Source organism: Cyrtonyx montezumae, unplaced genomic scaffold (assembly GCF_038088225.1).
Source record: "Cyrtonyx montezumae isolate F1298 unplaced genomic scaffold, pur_monq_1.0 scaffold_3, whole genome shotgun sequence".
Taxonomy (NCBI): Eukaryota; Metazoa; Chordata; class Aves; order Galliformes; family Odontophoridae; genus Cyrtonyx; species Cyrtonyx montezumae.
Window position 1 is genome coordinate 159,215,418 of NW_027072034.1, and position 24,048 is coordinate 159,239,465.

The 24,048-nt window shown below is 46.7% G+C and overlaps 1 protein-coding gene across 1 annotated transcript in view; it reads right to left on the reverse strand.

The window, feature by feature from the left end:
- PLXNA4 (plexin A4) overlaps positions 1 to 23,158 on the reverse strand; it is a 451,631-nt gene extending 428,473 nt beyond the window's left edge. Inside the window, exon 1 of the mRNA XM_065743801.1 lies at positions 22,922 to 23,158. The gene's annotated coding sequence lies outside the window, so the exon portion shown is untranslated. The remainder of the gene's footprint in view (positions 1 to 22,921) is intronic.
- Between the last annotated feature and the right edge of the window lie 890 nt (positions 23,159 to 24,048).

Below are 24,048 nucleotides of genomic sequence, written 5' to 3' on the forward strand. Positions count from 1 at the left end.
GCAGCAAGTGCACCTTTAAAATAAGTAATCAACCCAACATAAGAGGAGATGCACTCCAGATGTGAAATCCTCAAGGCCCAAGCAAGTGAGAATCATGACTGAGCTAGAGAAGTGTCTGTCACTAATAGAGGAAGGAGGGAAATGCTCCTCCATGCAACAACAGCAAATTTGGTTCAGAAACTATAAAGACTCCAGTGAGCCTTTATAGCCTTTATAAAGCCTCCAGTGAACCAAGAAGGGTGGGTGAGGAGCCCCTTTTGCAGCTGACAAGGGCACTTAAAAGACAATGAACTTCATGGGATGAGATGTTCACCTGCAGGGGGAAGAGCCACCAAGCAAGAGAAAAAGCAGGTTTTGGAAGAAAGAAGGAGCCTACCATCTTCAGTCTGCAGTCTAAGTGACCCTAGGAGGAGGATTTTCTCTCTGAACACTGCTGGCTCTCCTGCTCGCACTGTTCTGCACCCTGCATCCTAGAGTTACAGTCAGTACTTGAGCCTCTCAGGGTTAAATTTTCTACTTTGACTTCACTATTAAATAACAGCAGAGAGCAGAGGCAAGGACAACTGGATGTTTAGCTTGCAGAATAGAGCAGAGTTTGCACAACCCCTCAGAGAATGCATCAAGGAGAAGGGGTTTTATGCATGTCTTTTTATTATCCACATCTGGATAGCAGGAGATCAGAGCAGTTGGGAAGACAAATACTGCAGTGCCATAGACATACCCCGTCTTTTAAGCTGCAAAAGTCTAATTATATTACAAGAAAAATAAACAAAAGGACAAACTGTGCAGGCAGTGACATCTGGGCTTAGACTCTGCTCCGGGTATTTCCAAAAGAAAACCAAACCACCTCCCAAAATAACAGTGCTCCCTTGCTTTTCCCCCTAGTGACACGGCCAGCAGTGCCATGACCCAGTGTGCAGAGCTCTTGTGTGAGCAGACCTACGTGGCTCCTGACACATCTGCCTCTTTGCCAACACACTCAAGATCCCTGGAAAGGTCACAGAGATTCTGTAGCCCCATACATAGCTAAGGATATTTTGGTAGAAACCAACCCTTCTTATTCTACCCCTCTGAGGAAGAGCTGTCCCTCTGCTCTGCTGGATGCTGGACTCTTCACATGCAGAAGCTGTGCTGAAGGGAAGTAATCGGTCATTAACAGTGCCCTAAAAGCTTTACTTTGAGACTGGATTTCCTGGATGAGCCTCTTCATCTCCCCACTGCATGAAAAAGCAGGGTGCCTACCTCCTTCTTTGACCAGGGCTCAGGCGATAATGCTATGCAACCTTCATGACATACAGCAGCTCCCAAGGAACCTTGTCTAGACATGAATTTTTAATGGAAGAATTATTCTACCAAATCCACCTGGTTCAGACAAGGCTCCACCCATGGTCAGCACCAACTATACCAAGGGAAGGTCTCAGCTCCTATGTAAAGTCTCCCATCACCCTCTTTCCTGTGAAACTAGGATCTCCACTCTATGGCTTGCAAATTCCACATTCCCTGTAAGATCCCTTGAGCATAGCTTGGTTTAAAAACTGGTTCTTCCTCAAGGACAGCAAGCTATGGTTACTTGTTAACTATTGTTGACCATTTCCAGCAAAGGTTAGAGACTGCTCAATTAGAGATGCTGCTTAGTTGAGTCCTACAACGATCCCAAGACTCTACAACATGCAATTCAATGGGCCTTGGACAAGAAAATAGCCTAAGGGGAAGATGCATTTAATTTTAACTGGAGACCAGCACAAATCCACCCCATTGCAATTGGTGTTCCTGAGGGGGTGAAGATGGAAGACAAAAGCATCTCCCCATTTGGCTCTCACACACACAGCCCTCCTGACACCAAAGGTGGCAGATCCGTATCACCAGGATCCCTGCCGTAGCCACCTTCTGCAGCAGGGACACTGCAAGGTCAGCAACAACATTCCACTGAAAGAGCTATCCATGCTAACCTGACTGCAAAGAGTTACAACCAAACCTACTCTGGGTCCAGCTTCAGCAAGAAGCTCGAAACAAAACATACATCGAAACAAGAACACAGCACCAAATGGGGAATAAATCTGCCACCTCCTCCTGCAGATCATGCCCAACAAACACCACACCAGGGTCCCAGCATGTGGTGGATCAGGCTCATATGTATCCCATAATAATATGTGGGTTATTCAATTGGGAACACCTAGTTAGGAGCAAGCCAGCAGCAGCCAGGACTACAGGGCAATGTCAAAAGCATGAGCACGGTAGTTAATGAAGTCAAACATTAATCAGGAAGCACGTTCCTGTTTGGTTTTGCTTTGCTCAGGCACAGCTATTCATTTGCTGGGACACAGGAGGCCGAGCAGATGCTGACGAGGCAGACGTCCAGCAATGGAGCCAGAGCACGGCGATTCAGCACCAAGTGCAGCTACACAATCCCTTTAATCTCAGCTAAAGATTTTTTCCTGACTTCCCTTAATAAATCCTGATTACCATGGATAGATGCTTTTCTCTGGGAGCCAGCACGGCAAGAAAACTCGCACAGGCACATTGACAACAACTCCCAAACAAAAGGCCGCTACTAACTTCAGCTAAATCCTCTCTCCCTGAACACACAACCTGTTCGATGCCTGATGGAAAGGAAATGCAACTCTCAATTTGAGGGCATCTAACACCTTTTTTTGTTTTGTTTTGTTTTTTTGTGGAGCTTGCCACAATGATCAGATCCCAGCACAAGCTGCAGCTTGTCCCAAATAGATTAATTTCAGCAATGGGTCATTTGCAAGGCACTTAAGCTTCACTCATCACACAGATTATTCTATTCAGGCACTCACATGTTGCCCATCACCTTGTTACCTGTGCATCTGCCAGAAGAGCATTAAGGGAAGGGATTAACATTTGCCACGAGTGGGACTTTCTTCCTGATTTCCCATTGGAGAAAACTGCACGTGGATGCTATTTCTCCCTGCATTTCAGGCTTGGTTTCCTACCAGCAAAAGCAGGTCAGATGCGTGCTCCCTTGTACTTGGCAGGGAGAGAGGAGAGGCTTGTAACATTCCTCCAGGAATTTGCTATATGGAGACTTCATGAAAGAACACATATATTCAGTGCCACAGAAACAAGAATGGAGTTTTGAGGTCATGGAAATAACCTACAAATCCGAAGACTGGCATTAAACTCTTCTTTCCATAGCAGATTCACCTGTGAGTTTCCAAGTGTGAGATCCTCCTCCACAATGCAGATAGTTATTTCAAAGTCTTGGAAGCATCATGACCAGATGATCTTTGTGGTCTTTTCCAACCATAATAATTCTATGAACATATGACTCTATGAACACTGTTCTGAGGACAAATCTATTAAAATTATTCCCTATCACAGCAGCTGGGAAAATGTAAGGCAAACAGTTGTAGTAAAAGCACATGAGGTTGTAAATTTCAAGTAAACAGTGTCACAACACTGTCTGACATTGGTGCTCTTAGTATGAGGAATGTCTATATTAGATCATACAGATCCAAAGCACAGAAATAAAAAAGTGGAGAACTGACAAAGCACAGAGCCTCAGCGACTCTGAAGGAAGCCCAAATAAAACCTTAAATTTTTCTGGACCTAGTCCTGTATCAAATCCCAAAATCCCACTTTGGTCCCCCAACATCAAAGAAGAGCCTCTGACCTTGGGTTTCTCTCCATGTCACCAAGCAGCTATTTTCTTGTTGGCTGAGGCTGTAGAACAGTTTCTGTTGCATTGAATGCCAGTGGGTGGATGTTTTCCTCTGCTTTGCAATCTCAGTAAGATCTGTGAGACACTATTTTTCTCTCAGGCTGAAGTTTTGTAATTAGCGCTGTATAAATCCATTAAGAGCCAAATCTTGTAAGACAGAGACCGTACTTCAGCTGTCTACTGTAAGCTTGGCACAAAGAGTAAATCCATATTCACAGTGACTTTGTGATCAGTGGCTATTTCACTCTCCAGATCTACATGAAACAACAGCAAGGATAAAACATGGGGCTTATAGGAAAAACAAAGCCTTCAGACCTTGATCTACAGATTGTTGGAGCACCAAGATCTATATTTGCATCTGGGGAAACTACTTGCAAAGAAGCCAGGCAAGAATCCTCAGTCTTCAAAGTCTGAGATTTTACTACGTATTCAAAAGGCAGCTGGAGCAGAGCAGCCTTAGAAACTGAGGATAAAAGCAACAGGATGAGGAAAATCAGAGAGGGTACCGGGACAAAGGATAAAATTCCATTGGATCCATTAGATTTGCTGTATAGAATTATAGAATCATAAACTATTCCAGGCTGGAACGTACCCATGAGGATCGAGTCCAACTCCTGCCTCCACATAAAAGCACCCCAAATCCAAATCCTATGTTGGAGAGTGGCATCCAAAGTTTGATGTCGTGGCCACTTCCCTGGGATGCCTGAGCACACACAAGTGATTAACTTTTTTCTTTTTAAAACCTTACAGCCATAAATAGGCTGACAGCAGAAGCAGGAATAGAAAGAAAATATCATTGACAGCCCTATATATCTGGGAAGGTACAAAGAAAGGAACGGTGGTTTCTCTTTAGTGACACAGGATTTGCAAGAACAGTCTTCCTTTATGCTTCATTCAGCTTAACATTTTTTCCTCTCATTTTGTGGCAGATATCCAGACTGTTTTGGAGGACCAGCCACTGGCCATGGATGAAGACAGTGGGAGGAAAGATCTGACACAGCAAATCCTTCAGCTTCTTCTTCCCACGTGAAAAGCTAAAGAGAGTTGGACCAGCTCGCAGCCAGATCTCGAGTCCAACACACACATTATCACTCATGGGAAGAAGCCATGCTGACTGGCATTTGCTCTTACAAACCTAAACAAGAGCTTCAATTTACTGCAACCATTAGCAAAATTTTTGTGGTCATGTCTCATCTGGATGAAGATCATGAAAAAATATATGGCTGACATCTCCTTAGAATCATAAAATCATTGAATCATTAAGGTTAGAAAAGACACATAAGATCACCAAGTCCAACTGTAAACCCATCCCTACAATGCTCACTAAGCCATGTCCCCCAGTGGTACATCTACTCTTCTCTCAAACACCTCCAAGAACTCCACCAGCTCCCTCAGCATCCTGTTCCAGTGCATAATCACTCATTCTGAGAAGAAATGTCTCCTAATATCCAACCTGAACCTCCCCTGACTCAACTTGAGCCCATTCCCTCTCATCCCAGTTACGTGGGAGAAGAGGCCAATCCCCAGCTCGCCTCAACCTCCTTTCAGGGAGTTGTCTCAAGTGATAAGGTCTCCCTGATCCAATCAGTTCATACCTTGTGCATATAAAACAATTCCTTACTCTGCTTTAAATTATCCTATTTCTTTTTCCTCTGTGGACATGAAAGTAGATCTTTAAGAGATCTGAGTGCTGCCTAGTCCAAACTTCTGCCCCAAATTTCACCAACCCCAAATTGCAGACAGTTGCAAATACGAGTTGCTATGAAGCACGACTCTTCTTTATAGATGGACAGTTACAGAACAAAACAGGCACCTTCCTAAACAATATAAGTCTACTGCATGCTTTACTTGGTTCTCCCCAAACGTATTACAAACTGTATAAAAATTGTTTATAAATTCTAACTGTGCTGCCGCAAAATAACTTTTTGTCAAGTTCTAAGCAAAGCTGGGTTCAACGCAGCATCTGTGTTCAGAGTTTCCTTCTGAGAAAAAATATCTAAGCTATGCCAAAACAAAAGATATCCTCTCCACAGAACTTCCCTAAGAGTGCTTTAGCTAAAGCCTTCTGTCCCCACTCAGCTTGGATTTTTTTTTGCAATGTCGCCCATTCCAAAGTGCAAACCACTCTGATGGAGTCCCTGTGTTTGCTTTAACAGAGGTGTCCAGCTGAGATACAATTTCAAGCCCAGCAGCAGGGAGGGGAATTGACTTGTCCCGCTGATAGTCTTAACTCAGGCTGGGTATTAGGAAGATTGCCTTCTCAGAGTGGTGAGGCATTGGAATAGGCTGCCCAGGGAGGAGGTGGAGTCACCATCCCTGGAGGTGTTAAAGGAGAGTTAGATGTGGCACTGAGGGACATCATTTAGTGGGCATGGTGGGGATGGGTTGATGGTTGGACTGGATGATACTGGGGGTCTTTTCCAACCTTTATGATTCTATGATTCTCCAATGAGTAGATGTGGACACAGCCCTGATAAAGCAGTGGCTTTGTGAGCATTTTGGGGGGGGGGGAAATAAACAGAAAGAACACAAACAAAACCAGTTGTCAGACATCTATCCTTTAAGTCAGCACCACCACAGGTCAATGAATCCCCACTTTATAGGCTGGATGATCACAGTCGTCACTTTCAGCAAAGAACCAATAGCACAACTATTTCTCTCCCTTCTCCTCTTCCAAATAATAATAATTATTGTTATTAGATGAATAATTACTACCAGCTTCTCCTAATTTTCTCTTCCAGTGACTCACTTTAAGGCAGAGGACAACCTAGCTACTGCCAATACATACAAAAGCCAATGGGAAGTTATTCTTAGAGCCCTGCCCGGCTGTTGCTGTAGGATAACTAGCTTCAAATCATTCCTGACAGCCTCAGGATATTGCTGAGTTAGACAGGACACCTATGGCCGGGATCTGATCTAGATAAGAGACAGAATTGTGCTAATACAGGCAAAAAAAAAAAAAAAATTAAAAATCCCGTGCTATGTTTGTTAACAGAAAGATTAGGAGAGAGCTGATGTATACCCACACAAACAGCATTCACAAGGAGAGACACAAATCCATCCTGTACAGCATACAGACATTTAGCTTAGCACAGAAGTAATTCCTCTACACCCAGTGCAGGGCACTGTATGCATGCATAATTACACCAAGCATTAACAGCAACAACTGCAGCTCAGGTTGCCTGACATGTTCCATAGCAGGGCTCAGTTTTAAGGTCCTCATTACTTTGACAGACCTTAACAGCTCCGAAGACAATTTCCCCGGCTCGGTGTCGGCCTCAGGCTAACATCTCTGGAGAAAGTTGCATTCAGAATGGCATGGGCAATTGTGAGAACTAAATTAGGAGAAAAGTTTTTGCAAGTTATTAATGTCTGCGCCTGTGTATGTTTGACCTTGATTATATTTTTTCTACGTCTTGCTGAAAAGCTTCCTCACTTCAGTGCAAGTGATAATAATTGAGAGGGTGTTGTTGAGGGGATCCTTTGGCCATGCCTGGAAGTGTCTAAATTTGACTAGGTTACAGCATCCAATCATCAATGCATCACATATGAAGAAGTGTCTCCCAGCTTGGGTCAGCCAGTGCTTGGGTTACTACCATAGGATGAGTAAAACACACTCAGCATCAGGGATGAAGGGACTAAGCAGGTTTTCCCATTTGCTGTGTCAGCTGGAGGCTGCAGTGGTGCTAAAGAAAACTCTTCTGTGTTCCCTGATGAAGTTATGCTGCAGCTCAGTTTAGTTAATTAACCCAACTGGAAATCAACAGAGGAGCATGTTCTGATGCAAGGAAGGGAAGGCTGGAAGTGGAGGAGGAAGAAAAAAGTGGGTAGAGATAATTTAGTAAAACGGATATGAGCAGAGAGTGGGACATGTGGGAAGGTTGCAGATTTGCAAGTTCTGTAAGCATTAAAACATCATCTCTTCATGAATAGTGCATTGATCTCATAGCTCCTGATTCCCATAAGATGGGCTTCCTCCAGCTACTGATACATCCGAGGTCAAATCACTCATACAAGATTAAAGTTCTGGGGAGAAATTTCCACTTTTGGCTTGTGCGAGAACTTGGAAAATTGGTATTAAAACAAAAAGTGCAACTGTAAGAAACAAAAAGAGAGGAGGGAATAAAAAAGCTGGTAATTGCTGAACTTTATAAAGAGCAACCATAGAATCACAGAATCGTTTGAGTTGGAAGAAACCCTTGAAGGTCACCTAGTCCAACAATGTTCCTGCGATGAGCAGGGCCATCTACAGCTCCATCAGGTGCTCAGAGCCCCATCCAGCCCGACCTCGAACATGTCCAGGGCTGGGACATTCACCACTTTTCTGGGCAACCTGTTCCAGTGCCCTCACCGCCCTTACTGTAAAAAAAGCCTTCTTCCTTATATCCAATCTAAACATAAAGCACATTGAACTACGGGATAGTTATCCAGCACGTTCCTGAGTCATTTTATGTACATTAAGTGCTGAAGGAGCAAAGGACAAGCCTATCCCCATCCAATTCCCACTTGACACCAACATTTAACACTAAGCCTACACTGAATTACTAGACTATGAGCCTTAACAGAACCAGTGCAGCCCCCAGCACATCACTCCTTGTCCTGAACAACCCCCTCAGCTCCCCTCAGTGGAATACCACAACACTGCTTGAAAGGTTAACCAGCATCCCTTATCCAAACTAATATCCATTTCCTAACTTTGGATGTGGTTTATGGGCAATATTGGTGGTAGGTGAATGGCTGGACTAGGTGATCTCAGATATCCTTTCCAACCTTAATGATTATATGATTTTATGACTCTAAGATCCATCTGGGAACACCCCAGGGAGACAGAGGTCCAAAGAAGAGAACCAGCCCATGCCTTCATTCCCCAGCTCTGTGCCACTGTGCTACAACTGCTACTCTGCAAAGCCATGTGTATAGCTACCACCCTTAAAGCTGATTTTTTTTTCCATTATTGTCTCCTAGGGTGCATGTTTTAGGAACACACACATACCCTAATGGCTCTGGAGCTGTAAATTCCCATCAGTCTTAAACTCATCCATTCTGCTAGCACTTTGCCAGCATCAGCAGAATAGGTGCATTACACACTCCACTGTCATTGTTGAAGTTGCTTTAAATAGTCCAGTGGTGACTGCACACAGTGTGTCTGCACAGATGCATTCAGGGTGTCCTGAGATGATACAGAGCAGAGCCCTGCTGCTGGCATCCAGCCTGCAGGGCTGGTGGGAGGAAGGGGGGAGGTGTCTGATCCAGCTACTCTGCTGCTAAAGCTCTCTGCAATCTATACATGTGTATATAAACATAAACACCGTGAGGAGACACTCTCAGGCTGCCTTCAGCAATGGCACTTTGCAGACAGATTTTCTGCAAGAGGCAAACAGTCATTCCCTTTCCATCAATATCTTCCCTGGGATGGGCTCTTAGGCACAGACAGAAGGTGCACTTCGCAGGATCTGACTCTTCACTTGCATTAGCAACTGGGTGGTGCTATCATCACATCAACAAGTCACCCTACAACAGTCACAGGGAGGGTGAACCAATTGTTCTAGCTATTTGCACAGCCAAAAGACAATTATAGGTGCATCACCATGCAGCATTGGCTGTGTTAGGATAGGTGTTAGAGAGAAAAGTCAGCACCAGAAGCAAACCTATGAGCTCTTCTAGTTTGCAAAAGATAGTTTAGGGGTAGCACAACCCAGGTTTGTGCTACCCCACAAAGAAAAGATTTTGTGCTTGCTTAGAATCAGGTGTAAGCAGAATGTCACCCCAAACTCTAATTTAATCCAGATCCGAACACCATCTGCTTTATTGTTCTCTGTCTTATGGCACCTGTGTCTGAGGCGATGGGCATTTGTAACATGGGTGTGTGGGAAGGCTGTCTCTGTTGGTGAAATCCTGCTCATTAGGAATAGAGGTCATAATAGGATGTAAGAGCTGGAGAAACACTGCAGGGCAGATGCACAGGTGGTGAAAGAGCAAGACCCTCCAGGAGCTGTTCTCCACATGCCCTTCTGTACCCCACAGTGCATTGCAGAGGACAAGCCTGCCCCATTTTCCTCCTCCATCCTTCCCCAGGACAGAGGGATAGAAGAGTCAACACATGCATTTTCAGTAATGCAGGAATCCCAGATACCATCAATCCTATGCATTCCTGCCTTTTTGGGATGCAGACACCACTGCTTTGAGCCAGGAGCATCCCCCTGATCTCAGAGAACATCATGTGTGCTCTAGCCGTGGATCCTGCATGGCTGGGATGCTCAGACTGGTGCAGCAAGGGAGGCTCAAGAAGCTGCAAGTGGATTTTCAAAAGTTACAGCCTGTAAATATTTTACTTGGAGACAGAGAAATGCAGTTTGCATTACTGGCAGTGGAGTTTGGCTGAGTGCAGTTTTGGTTTGCAATGGGCAATGTTGAACTTATTGAGATGGGCATGGGGAGAGCATCTGAGTGCTTCTTGGGTGTTTGTTTACCTTTTTTAACTTAATAAAACAAAAGCACAAAGCTAAGGATGGACTGGGACATCTCCAAAAAGCAGAAAGGTTTTGTCATAATCTCATAGCTCTTTGCCAGGTGGACCGTTGTGAGGTCAGTGTTAGCAAACGCACCTAGGAAACATAGGAGTTGTGTGGACCAAATCACACTCCACCAAGTCCACAGCACAATACTACGGACCAGTGAAACTCCTACCTGTCCTCTGCAGTAAAAAATTACCATCAAAAGGAGCCCACAGCTCACAGCTGCAGTCCTGCCCAATGCCCAGGAGCCAGGATAAAAATTTTCACAACATCCACAGGTGTAAAAGATGCTATCACAATTCACTGGGTTATTAATAACAAGATCTTTCTCCTCGGTGGCCATCTGCATCCCATACACCCACACAAATGTAACACTTTTGCAGCTAGAATACTCATTTAGTGAAGAAAATTCCCTCTTTTCTCTGCCTTCAAATCATGCACAAAGGTAGCACTCAACAGGCAGTTTCCCTGGTAGGATCCATGCAGACTAACACTGTGCTAATCACCATGACCTCAGAATAGAGGTTTTTCTATGGAAGAAATAAGACAAATAAACCCCTCTTCTCTCCCTGGTTTTCTGTCTACAGCTCCCACATATCACTACCAGCAGGACTTTAAAGCAGAACAGACTGGGTCTACGTGGCTTGAATTTAGTCTGGAAATTTATCTCTTCTCCTGAAAGCTCTCTGTTTGCTTGATCTTCCTGCCTTCCAAGTCCTACAAGTGCCACATGTTGCACATCTGGATTCCTGACAGAGAAAGAAAACAGGAGGGAAGAGAGGAAAGATTTATATATATATATATATATGTGTATATAAACACACACTTGAATACAATGACAAGAGCTTTCGAAAGTCAACTGCAAATTTCAGCAAAATAGTTTCAGATTTTGAAGAGACCTACGTGCATGCAACACAGAGCTCCAGATCTTCCAAAAATCTGCTCTCTGTAGGAAGAAGAGGAAGGACCTGGGAGGCTTGGGAGGTGTCGCTGCTCAGAAGATGTTCCTGATCAGCTCTTTCAGGGGAGGTTCAGGTTGGATCTTTAGAAAAAGTTATTCTCAAAAAGAGTGGTGAGGCATTGGAACAGGCTTCCCAGGGAGGTGGTGGAGTCACCATCCTTGGAAGTGTTATAAACGTGGATATGTGGCACTGAGGGACATGGTTTAGTGGGCACGGTGGGGATGGGTCAACAGCTGGACTTGGTGATCTTAGTGCTCTCTTCTAACCTTAATGATCCTACGATGCTATGATTCAGGAAAGGTTATGCAGAAAAGTCTTCAGCAGAGGCTGGAGATACACAGCTAGAAGGAAGAATATATGTGTGCAGCAGTAAGACAAATGCTGGTTTTTAATTCTCAAACTTTTGTGCTAAGCCAACCATAAAGCAAGAAAAGCTAAAGAGATGGAAGCTTGTTCACCTGAGCCGGTATTTTAAAGAGCATCCAATCACATGAAAGAAAAAAAATGAAGAAAAGTTTTCCTTGAAATCATCATGGAATCATCATAGAATCATCTGAATTGGAAGTGACCATTAAAGGTCATCCAGTCCAATTCCCCAATGAAGTATTGCAATCCTTCTGCAGCAGTAATGGGGAAAAAGACAAAAACAAAGCAAATGAGAGATTCAGTTCATAAATATGAGAGAAGGTCAGCTTCCTCCTCACTGATTCCCACAGGAACTGAGCATGGTATTTGGTATAGGGCAGACATTTGATTCTTTCCTCCATGTAAGAAGGCTGATACATTCACCTCCCACCTTCCTATCCACCTTCCCCACAACACTGCAGAATCACTGTGGGCAGGTTTAGGTCCCTTCTGCTCAGCAACTGCTTCACCAACAGAAGAGTTGTTCTGTTGGTGAAGCAGTTTTATTAGAGCTCAAAATCCATCTCCTCTTAACCCTGAACTGAGAAAGGGGTAATATTGTCTGTGTTTGATAATAGGCTCCCGCTTCAAGGTACAAGTAGACCTTGGAAAAGGGTCATGATGGGTGCCAAAAGTCACCCATCAGCAGAGAGCAGCAGAGGAGCAGGCTAGAACAAACCCATACTTGGAGACCATTTGCTTATCATAAAGTAAAGCAGCTTCTGCTTTATTTTATAAGGAAAGAGAAGAAAAGAGGAAGAGTTGGGGGGGCAACCACCAAATGAAACTGATGCATGGAAGGGTCATGTGTTTCTCTTCCAACTCACTGTTACAGATCTACATAACACCCTATAGCTTTAGTATATCCTCACGCAGGTATGGAGCAACCTCAACATTATCCTTCACACACACGTAGCCAAAAGGAATGGAGGTACAGTAGGAGAGCATCTTGCATGGACACATGGAGCAGCTCTTGGGGGAAAATGTGGCTCAGTGCATCCCCTGCATGAACCAATCAGAGTGATGGAGATGTCTGCAGGAGCATCAGTGCGTGCAAGACCAAGCACTGAGAAAGCAGATTGTCACCAGGTCACAATCTGCTTGGGATCTGCTCCAGGCCTATGACACCTTGCTGCTGCCCAGCTTGAGTGCTCATGGCCAAGCTCCAACTGAGCACCTTGGAGAGAGGAGGAATGGTGCACAACCCCATCCTGCATCCTCTTTGTCATCAGCAGCATCTGCATCTTCTGAAAAACATTAAAGAAACCCAGCTCACAGAAAGCCACATTCCCAGACACGAAGGCTTCTCATAGAATCATAAAGGTTGGAAAAGATCATTAAGATCACCTAGCCCCTTCAACCTTTCACCACCATCATGCCCACTAAACCATATCCCTTTTCCAAGATGACATATCTACACACATTTGGAAGATACAGAAAACATAGCTATGTCTGTGCATGTGTGTAGATCTATTTAAAGGATAAAGGATCTCCAGCTTCAAGTGAAAATGACAGAGTTTTGGCAGTGTGATACAGTGACACAACCTACTGCACACCCCAGTGCAGTGCAGGGTATCCCGAGGATTCACACCACAAACACCCAGCTTTACACTGGGAAGCTACAAGTTCTCTCTGTTTCCACGTGGAATAGGAAAAACAGAGAGAAATAAGTACAGAGGAGTGGTCACACTGAGAAGAAGCAAGCCCCGTGCCTCAGTTCCCCAGCATGAATGTGGGAAACAAGTCCTACCAGGTCTTACTGTTGCTAGAAAGCTCAGCTGGGTTTGTGAAGATGCTAAAAAACCTCAGCTTAGCCCAGATTTGGAAAGCTTTGGGAAGAGCTTTACAGCTCATCATGTTCTGATTATTTACTTCTCCAAGTTAAGGAGAGACCTACTTCACACACTGCCTCCTGGAGAGGCGGAAACATCAGGCATGTAAAATAAGAAGGAAATCGACTTGATAGCTCCTTCCCCCTCCTTAATGGGTAATACTTTCCTAATTATGCCCGCTTGCCATTTCCTTTTCCTGTTTTATTTGAGACATTATGTAGAGAGAGATTTGTACTGGAAGTCATTACTTTCATTCCTTGGTCTCCCTTTGAGCTGTCTGACTTGCTGAGGCAGGCAAGGACAGAAGCTCCATGATAAAGGAAGAAGAAAAAATTTCCTCAGTGGTTCTAAAAGGTGTTATTTTTTGTGTCCATCTCCTGCCATATGCTTCTTACCTCCCTCCCCATCCTTTTCTCTCTTCCACTGGGGAAAGAGACGCAGCACCAAGGAAACCCTGTGCCTCCTGCTCTCTCTTGGCCATGGTTAGAATCTTGGGTGGGGAGAGAAAGCCAAAGGCTGCAAAGGTACTCCAAGTCCAGGACCCAAAGTGAATGCTCTCAGCCAGGGCCTGGGGAGAAAACTGATGATCTCATAACTAGTAGGATATGAGGTGGCATCAAGACAACCTTTGGATGATCTCTCTTGAAGCACATCATGCCATAACCCAATCCAAGCAGCTGGTGGAGAAATAGTGATGCTAGAAGCAAACCATGACCACTCTGATCCCACCTCCACAAGTGACCCTACCAGAGGTTTGAATTTGCTGCAGGCAGGCTCCTTCCTTTAGCATAGGTCCTTACCAGTGCTACGCTTAATTGCAACCAAAAGTAGGGAGGGGTGGCATACCTATGAGCAAGGAAAATGTGCTCTTCATCATTCCAGCATGCAAATGAAAACACACCTTCCTCCACTTGCATGCTGCATGGTGCACCTGGTCATCTGAGAGGTGCAGAAAGCTCATGGGATCACCAGGGATTCTGGCATAGGGGGGAATCAGCATTCAGACCCCCCCTACATCCCTCTCTCTACCTCCAAGCTACACCTGACATGAAGGCCCCCAGGCCATGCTCTTGCACCCCAGGTGTTTTTCTCTCTTCTCTGCAGGGAGCTCAGCTTCCAAAAAGGGAACTACAAAGCCCAAGGGGATTGACTTCAAGCAATGAAACAGGCCCTGTAAAGGAAGGTGTTTTATTCCTGCTTAAAGGAGTGCTTTAAAGAGACTCCTTTTGTTTCCTCAAAGGCTGGGAAGGATGTTTCCCAGTTCCAGCCTGATGGGATGGGGAGGGGAAAAGCAGAGAGAAATTCAGGGGAATTCAGAACCTACAATCTGCAAGTATCAGCAGAGATTTCCCCACATCCCTCATGTAGCATCCTGCACTGGTCCAGCCATTTCTGCATCCCTCCCACCCTGTAGGGGGGTCCAAGGGAAGCACCTTCAGCAGCAACCAACAGCCCAGTAAGCAACATCTAGAAAACCTGTGTTATATATTTTATCTTTTTTTTTTTTTTTCTTTTCACCTTTTTGGGGGGAGGGGAATTAGTTGGGCATGTTGGCCACAGACTTTACCCTCCACCTCCAGGCTACATTGCACCTGCCCTGGATGGAGGTGAAAAGCAGCCCTGCTGCTCCCAGATCCTCTGGACATTCCTCCAGTCTTCCAGTCCATTCACCTGCAGGCCCCAGCTGAGCCACCTCTCTGCTGCAAATGCAGCATCCTCAGAGCCACTGAGGTGTGAAGGACAGAAGGTTTCCTTGCAGAACCTCCTCTGCAGTGCTGCCAGCTTAGAGGTGTAGCTGTTGAATACAGCTCTGCATCCCTCCTGCACCTCCTAACTGTATATTCCCCAAACCAATGTATTTGCCTAAAGACAGCTCTAAGGGGGCTTACTGTAGGACATCTTGCTGCAAAAGTTAAACAGAGCATTGCTCAGCACCCAGCCTACAGAAAATACCTGTTCCTACCCTTGTACTTGGAGAAAAGGGAGACCACAAAGCACGATTTGTCCCACTCACAGCTGGAAAGCAATAGTTGGGAAGCACAATTTGCTCTGCTTGGCATCACACAAGCTGCAGAAAGCCCTGGAGCAGCATCTCCCTGCACTGCCTGGCCAGGTGCCCAGCTGAAGGGGGGCTCGGGCAGAGCAAGAACCCAGGACAGGAGTGCTGGAGGAGCTTCCCTGCCTCCCAGTGCAGAGGGATGGGTTTGCAGAGAGAGGAGGACTTCAGCAAACAACAGGGAGCAACGTATGCAAAGAGATAAGGGAAGGTATTTACCAGGCAATCACTACAAGGTCCTGTGAATATAGTATTTGTGATGGATGAATAGACATATTATTACAGAACTTAATGCAAACCGGTTGCACCAAATGGCGACATGCGATTACTAGTTGGGAAATAACTAAGCTCATTATAATGAAACGCTTCACTCAAATCCCCCTCCAAAGGATGCATCTGACGGAGGAAGGAACCTGTGACGGGAACATGCAGAGGGATTTGTTTAACCAGATCAGCCTGCTGGGCTGCTAAAGCCTGGCTGGTGGGGAAAGACATCCCATCAACCTATGTGGACAGGGTGGGCAGCACCCTGCACCCAGGGCTGGGCTCCTCCCAGCACCACCACGCCTTTAAGAGATGAAAAGAAGCACCTTTCAATAATAAATAATAATGCTAACTATGTGTTTCTATAGCAACTCATCACCATAGCAGCTAAGCACAGGAGGAGGACTCAGGGCTGATCCTGCCTTCTTCAGGGTGAGGAGGCAATTGCCCCTCACGGGTGTCTCAATTGGTGGAAAAACTGATGGAAACCCAGAACTCATCCTCCAGGTTGCCTCCAAACCCCACACTCATTCAGGAGGACACCACAAAGGAGAGTGCACAGCCAAAAAAGATGTCCTGGAGCACTTGCACACTTACAGAGGAGGAATTATCCATACAAATACCCCACCTCAGCACACGTGCATCTCTGACAATACTCCATGTGTTGCTCTGCTTTTAGCAAGGATTGAAGATGTGTACTGAAACCTGAAAGAGCATAACAGACTTCCCAAAACTGTTCAGAAAGTCATTTTCTTTAAATCTAGGAAGACTTGCAGACCTACTCACTTTAATTTGCTTTTTTTCTTTTTTTTTTCTTAGATAACCTAACAAAGAAAATGTGTGGCAAAGCCTTTGATTAGCTCCACCACCAGCATAACTGTGCTCCCAGATTATCTCCTCTCTGTCACTCTTCCAGCCTAGAGCAGCCTGATGCCACCTCCAAAAGCCTCTTCCCAAAAGTCAGCAGTGGAAGGGGACACCAACTAGGGACAGACCTTGATGTCTATTGCTATTGGCTGTGTAAATGATGCTGCATCTCAGGCTGGCAAGTAAGTTCTCAACCAAAACCTCCCTGGTCTTATCATCTTGTTGACCAAAAGTGAGTCATTTATAAAGAGCATTTGAGCAAAACAACTGCAAAACATTTGGCAGTCACTTCTACAGGACCAGGGTGCCCATATTTGGTAGGTGGAGAGAAAAAGACTCGAAGCACGGAGATTGTGGGGCAGACCTCTGCCAAATCAAAGTCTCCCTCTGCCAAATCAATGTCTTCCCCTGGCGAATCAGTGTCTCCTTTTGACTGCCCAGAATAAGTTTCCATAAAGTAAAACAAAGCTGTGTTGCACACCGAGCACTTGCTATTCCATCAATAGGCAATTGTAACAGGATACACCTCCTTAGTCTCTAAATGAGTTTTATTTCCAGCACTACATTATGGACAAATCCCCAGTCACAAAAAAAACAAAACCAAAAAAACCCACACCACCAACAAATAAATCCCATTTCACAATCATATATGCTCTAATCAAGCCAAACAGGGCCACACACACGTGTAATGAGTCCACAAGCCTTTTCCCAAATTCCCATCTTCTTTTCAAGGAGAAGAAAAAGAGGAAAGGAAATGAGGGAAGAACTGATAGAAGAAGCAAAGTGGCAATTTGCGTGTTCAGCTGGGGATCAATACGTGGGCTCATCATGGTTCCTGATTCAAAGGGCTCCGTTTTCAGTGCCCCAGCCCATATTGATACAACTCCAGTGTTTGACTTAGAAGCACTTCATCTCAGCAAGATATTTTTAATTTAAATCTTGCTGCAGTAGGGTACAGAGCCATCCAGGGTTTGATTTACTGCTAATTCATCGCTTCGATTCCTATAACTCTACACTCAGTCACCAAACAGTTTAGTGTGGAGACTCTCAGCAGTGCAGCTCTTCGTGAATGAGCACCAAGGGGCTTCTGGTGGCCAGCTCGCATTCCTCACTTCAGACACAACAACAAGTAAATAAATCACAAGCATTACATGCAGTCTCCCAGTCCAGCATCGCTTCGTGATTCCAAAGGAAAACAATACTGAGATGAAAAAACTCCACTGCCCTCATCTTTCCTCCCTTATATAGTGTTTAATGATGAAGGAGAACCAACAGGTGGATCAGGGAAACCTGGTCGAGCTGTGGGTGTCCCTCTTTAGTGCTGGGGAGTTGAACTAGATGACCTGTAAGGGTCCATTCCAACTCAAACCATTCTATGATTCATTGACATGCGTTTGATGCAGCATTGGCTGTGAGAGTCCACCAAGCATAGAGATTTATTCCCCCATTCCTTTGCACAAGCCCTGAAGAAGGGGAAGTGTATGAGTATACATCATGCAAATGTCTGTAATAGAAACCTATCACATATTATCTGCGTTAGATCCACACATTCACCCTGTCAGAGGGACAAGGGAAATTCAAGTGCCAGTCAGCTCCTGTAAATTTATAGCTAATGGCTTGTTGGGGAAGCCCCAGCAGAACACTCATGTACAGATAAGGCAGCTGGAAGGGAACTTGGAGGTCAGGCATGAAAGCAGGGAGAGACAGCGACGCAAGATCTCCCTTCTGGGTCACTGGCACAGATCCCGCCTCACTCAGCTGTGGTTTTCTTTTATTCTGATGTAAAAGAAAATCAGACTCTTGTTTTTAGGGTCAGGATTTCTGTTTTCATGGCATGTGGGATTTAAAACACCCTCGCTGCCAGCATGGCCTGGAGTTAAAGCAGGTTGCAGAGTTTGCAGATGACCTCTCTTTTTCTAGAGAAATCACAGACTCATTAAGATTGGAAAAGATCAATAAGATCACCTAGTCCAACCTCCCAAAAGAAGCAGAAAGCTACTTGTTGATACACACCACAGTAGAGACGGAGGTTTCAGCCCAATCCATGCTCCTGCTCAAGCTTTCAGCCTCTCCTTCAGTTCCAACCACTGGGCCCATTCTACAGGTATGAGCATTTGAGATGGAATCAGTTCAGAGCACCTTCAGCAAAGATTGGGCTCCTTCCATGGAAACATTGCTCAGTGAATCATTTCTGAAAAGCAAGCTTGATGCCAATGAAGTACGGAGCATTGGTGAGAGCTGTCTGAAATGAGATTGGACTTCCAAGACAAAGGATATCCATTCAACCTGGTCTAGCTGTCCCCGTTCATTACAGAGGAGTTGGACTAGGTGGCCTTTAAGGGTCCTTTCCAACTTGAATGCTTCTATGATTCTATAGAACAGAGGTATCCAAAATGAGACAGCCATTGGGTTTCCAAGGAAAAGGATATTCATTCAAAGTTATAGGACAGATGCCAACCACACTGGTTCATGCTGCTGATGCAGGACACAGTCTTGGAGACCCTTATCTGGATGCTTCTGTAGCATATTATGAAATATGACCAAGCAAAGTAATAGCAAACTGGGCAAAGCACATACCAACAAAAAACAAAGCAAGTCCTAGAGGGATGAGTCAAAAAACCACCACAAAGAGGAATGCCACTTCCAAAAAACCACCATACAGACTGTCAGCATCACAACCCATCTTGATTTTGCAATGATCGCTCCATTTCCAAGGGTTATTAAAATCATTTTATACACAATTTCAAACACAGAAACCAAAGTTCATGGGAGCACAGCTGCTCCATGTCCCATGTGCTCTCCCAGGGTGAGATTCTCATTTTCTATCTGTAATTTGAACTGCAAAAATTTCAGTCTTAAAAGTGTCTTGTTCTGACCATGCACTACTTCTGGCTGCTGAAGCATGAGCTCAAGGGCAGCAGACCACTCACTGCTCTCACCCCCAAGGATTATTTCGGGTTCAGTCGGTATTACACAATAGTAAGTGAGGAGTCCCACCAGTAAATGGAGCTCAGACAGAGCCTCGTACCTCTCCGTGCCTCAGTTTCCCAATTTTTTTTGGCAGAGAAATGAATGAAAAATACCTGGGGAGCCCAGTGTATGTATTTCTGCTTCATGTTGATAGGCTCTCTCTTTTTGTTAAATCTATCTATTTATTTATTTATTTTTAATGCAGGCTTCTTAAGAACTCCAACCTAAGGGATATAAAGTGCTTCTCAGCCTGATGTCAGCCATGCAGAGAAGCACGCCCACCACTAACATCCTGCAGTAAGTCAGCAGTGCTGCCCAGACTCAGCGCAGACGGGAAGTCTCGTAGCCTTGGGCGCCTGGAGGAGCTGATGTCCATTAGCAGAGTCTTGCAAGCCATACGGAAGGAGTAAGAAAGAGCCCTCTGAAGCCTCTGTTCAACTCTGGTGGGAAGCAGAAAGGGCTTTTATTTATTTATTAAGTGCCAAGATATTTGAGGGTTCTACAATGGGAAACAATCCAAATACTCCCAAATAAGGCATTTAGCTGGGGAGGGGCAGGATATGAGGCTTTGGAGACCCACCACTGCTGCAGTGCAGGGTGACACTGGCTTTCAGTTTCCATCAGCAGTGTGAGACTTCACTTTACAGGGATATCGTGACAAATAAACCAAGAAGAGCCAAGAGATTCCAAAGACAGATGATCACAGAAAAGTTACCTTGCCTTAAAATGTCTACACGCAATGCCAAACTGCAAACTTTGGCACCACTAGCTCCAAAACTCAAAGTCCCTACCTCTAACACCCTCCCAAAGCAGGATCCCAATGCACTAGGGTGTAGAACACGAGCTCACAATGCCAGCATCATTCTCAGCTTTTTAGGAAGATTTTCAGAGTTCCCTTCCAAATAAGAAATTAATTCCAACACAGCGTTAACCCTCAGCACACCCGAGCATCCTACGACCTCGCAAAGCTTTTCATCCTCGCTCTCAAGAGCGCTCCAATCTAAGCTCGAAGGGAAGCAGGTTGCATTGCATGAAGGAAATCAGGAGACAAAGCAATTCAGGAGAAGGAGAAAGGCAGTACAAAAGGGGCTCCAGCATCCCTCCTCCTCTCTGTCTTCCTGGTGCCCCTCGGGATCTGGCTGCTGAAACTGCTGCCTACCCGGCTTCGCTGTGCCACAGCCACGGGGCTGCCTAGCACCACGAGCACAGCAAGGCAGGCTGGCAGGTGAAAGCTTGGATATTTCCTCGCCCAGTGGAGAAGTTCAGCATCTCTCTTAGGATTCACGCTAGCTCTCAGCCCTCTGCTATTCAGGCTCACTGATTTAAGTCTTCAGCTCCTACCAGGCAGCTACGATCATCAAGCGAAAGCTTCCCAACAGCACTGTGATTGATCATCAGGCTGTATTCTAAAACACCCGTCTTGGATATAAACAACGCTTAGATCATGCAGCTGTCATTTATTTTGCATCGTATTGAGATCGCTGGGCGCCACGCACGGAAGAAGGGATGGGAAGGAGAAGGCTCGGAGTGGTCCTCTAGGAAAGGAGACACCCCCACGGAGGATGGGTCTGGGCAGGGGAGGGAAGAAAATCCCTGACTTTCGTGACGGGGTTGCGTGTTGCAACCTGGCTGCGCACAGAAAGCAGACACACATCTGTTGCTCTGCTTGAAGCCTGGCTCCGGCAAAGGGTCCCGCGCACAAACAAACAAACGCACGCTTAAAGCACCAATGAAGCACGGCTCTCATCTCTGAAACCTTAAGGCAGTGGCTCAGCCAGGGGGAGGAAGCACCTAATCTCGCAACGGGAGGCACAGGCTGTAATTAAAATCACAGAGACCCCATGCTCCAGCAGTCGCACCCGCCCGCGGATTTAACCGGCTCCTATAATTAAGACCCAGGTGAAGCAGAAGGCAGATAAAGAAGTTAGCATGCTTTATGCCTTCTGAAATATTTATGCATGCTCAAGATAAGACCCTGGAAGGCTTCAAAAATCCCCTCACACCGTCATTGTTCCCCTGGAATAGGAGCATCCCTGGTAGTAGTCCCGGTCCAAACCTCCCTCCCTCCATCACTCTCCCCTGGACCCGAGTGTCCTCTCCCTCCCCAAAACCTCGCATCCCGATGTCGGAAGGAAGCCATGAAAAATCAGGTGTGTTTCCAGCGAGCTGCCTGGCACGGCTGGAGGGCGAAGCGGAGCAGATGTGGGGTGGAAGTTTACCGGGAGAGGAGCGTGGCCGCGAGCTTCCCACCTGGTCACTTCCACGAAGGTGAATCCTTTGGTCCAACGCCGTAAAGGTTGAGTCCCTACCCAGAGCCAGGAGCAGATGGGGCCCCAGGAGGAGGGTTTCCTCTGAGCTGGGGATGGAGCAGCCGCATGCAGCCACTCCAAACCCAAACAGCACTTAGCCCTGCTGGGGCTGAGCAAGTGGGTTTGTTTATCTGGGAGGAACTCATCTGCTGCCGGAGTATTATATTTCCACCAAAACCATGTGCAGCTCGGTGTTTAGATCGCTTCTCCTTGTCTACATCATTTAGGGGCATATGTCTGATAAACGGAGAGCATCAACACGCAGGTTTCGGTTGCAGCACACGCACACATGCACGGAGGGAGGGAAGGGTTTATCAGCACTGATTCCGCAGACGGGATTCAGGCAGCCAAACTCCCCAACACCCCACAGGAAGGGAAATGCTGGGAGTCAACCCCTTCTCGCCGAGGTGTTCCCCACCGAGGGTTGCCCCTGTTCCCATCGGTCACCCGGGAGGCTCCGATCTTTCCTGGGAAAAGGGCTCTGCCTTCTGCTGCAGCCTCGTCGGGAAAAGTTTGTTAATGCCTCCAGCCCGGAGAAGGCAATGGGGTACGGAGGGGGGGGTGGGGGGGGAGAAATAACCCCCCGAGAGAAGGAAAACCGCTGCCAGGAGCTGCGACGCCGGAGCTCTTTCCTTCGGGGAGAAAAGTTGAGCTTTGTGCAAAGGGAGAAAAACCACCGAGGACCCGGGTGTGGAGGCGGGGGGGTGGGGTGAGGAGAACATCGGGCAACGCTTTCGCTTCGCTCTGAGGGTGCGGAGGATGGAGGATCCGAGGGCTCCCCGCCGCGACCCCCCCAACCCTCCCCAGCATCCTTCCCAGCTCGGAGGGGCCGTGCCCAGCAGCCCCCGGCTCAGCCCCGCTGCTCGCGGGGGGTCCCTACCCGCCGGTCCTGACCCCCTTCTCGCGGCCCTATGGGTGAGGAGAGGCGGTAGGGTCTACCCCCGTTCCCCCCCTCAACCGTTCCAGGTGCATAGGGCAGGTACCGCTGCAGCCCCTCCCGGGGCATCCTCCCCTCCGGTTCCCGTTGCCCGAGCAGGGCGGGGGTTTCCTTACCTGAGAAAGCTCCTCGCTTGATTTTGGGTGGATTTATATATATAAATATATATATTATTATTTTTCCCTCTCCTTTCCCCCCACTTCAGTCTTCAGAGCAGGCGCCGCATTGACACTGCAGATGGTCTGTGTGTGTGTGTGTGTGTGCGTGTGTCTCTCTCCAATCCCAAATACTCCACGGAGGCGGAACACGGAGGAGCCCCTCTCTCTGCACTGGGTAAACCGTGTCTGGCTCGCCCAGAGAAGCGGGGGGGGGTGGGGGGGGAAACACAGCTCCAGTTTTCACTCCCGCCCGCTCTTACACCCTCCTTCTCTTTCCCAAATCACCTCCTCCCTCCTCCTCCTCCTCCTCCAGCCTTTAAATCAGCGGGGAGGGAGGGGGGGGAGAGGGAGGGAGGACGAGCAGCCGAGCAGAGCGGGCGGGGGATGCGCTACGGGGCCATACCCGGTTCGGCTCCGCGGCCGCCGCACCGCTGTCCGCCCGCCGGGGAGGGCTCGCACTGCGGCTGTCTCGCCAGCCCTTCCTCCCTCCCCAGCCCTCCTCCTCTCCAATGGTGGCTGAGAAGCGGGCTTTGACACCCGAGGCTCTTTTGCAAACAGCCGCACACCCCCCCCCCCCCCCACACCCTTTCCGAAAAAAAAAAAAAAATTACATATATAGGTATACATATATGTGCATATATTATTATTAATCATAATAATAAATCTGGAGAGGTGTGGAAGGGAGCCAACGCCAAACAAGGGATGGATGATAATAATAATTAAAAAACATCCTTTCATATTATTCTTCTCTATGTATTATATATGTTTTTCGGGTTTTCTTCTTCTTCATTTTTTTTTTATTTTTTTTTTCCGCTGTGGCCGCTCGCTCCTCCTTTCACCGAGCCCACCCACCTCTGGAAGACGGGGGAAAGCGAAACGGGCTCTCTCCCCTGAGGAAATGGGATCTGAAGCCGCTCTGCCTCGTCCCGAAGTTTGCAGGGGACGGGGATGGGGCTGCGAGCGCTGCCGCCGCTCTCCTACGGCAGCACTCGGGCTGCCTTGATTTCTCCCGGTGCCTTCCCTCACTCCTACTCACTACTGACACCTAGGATCTCCAGCCTGATTGGGCTAATTGGGAAACGTCG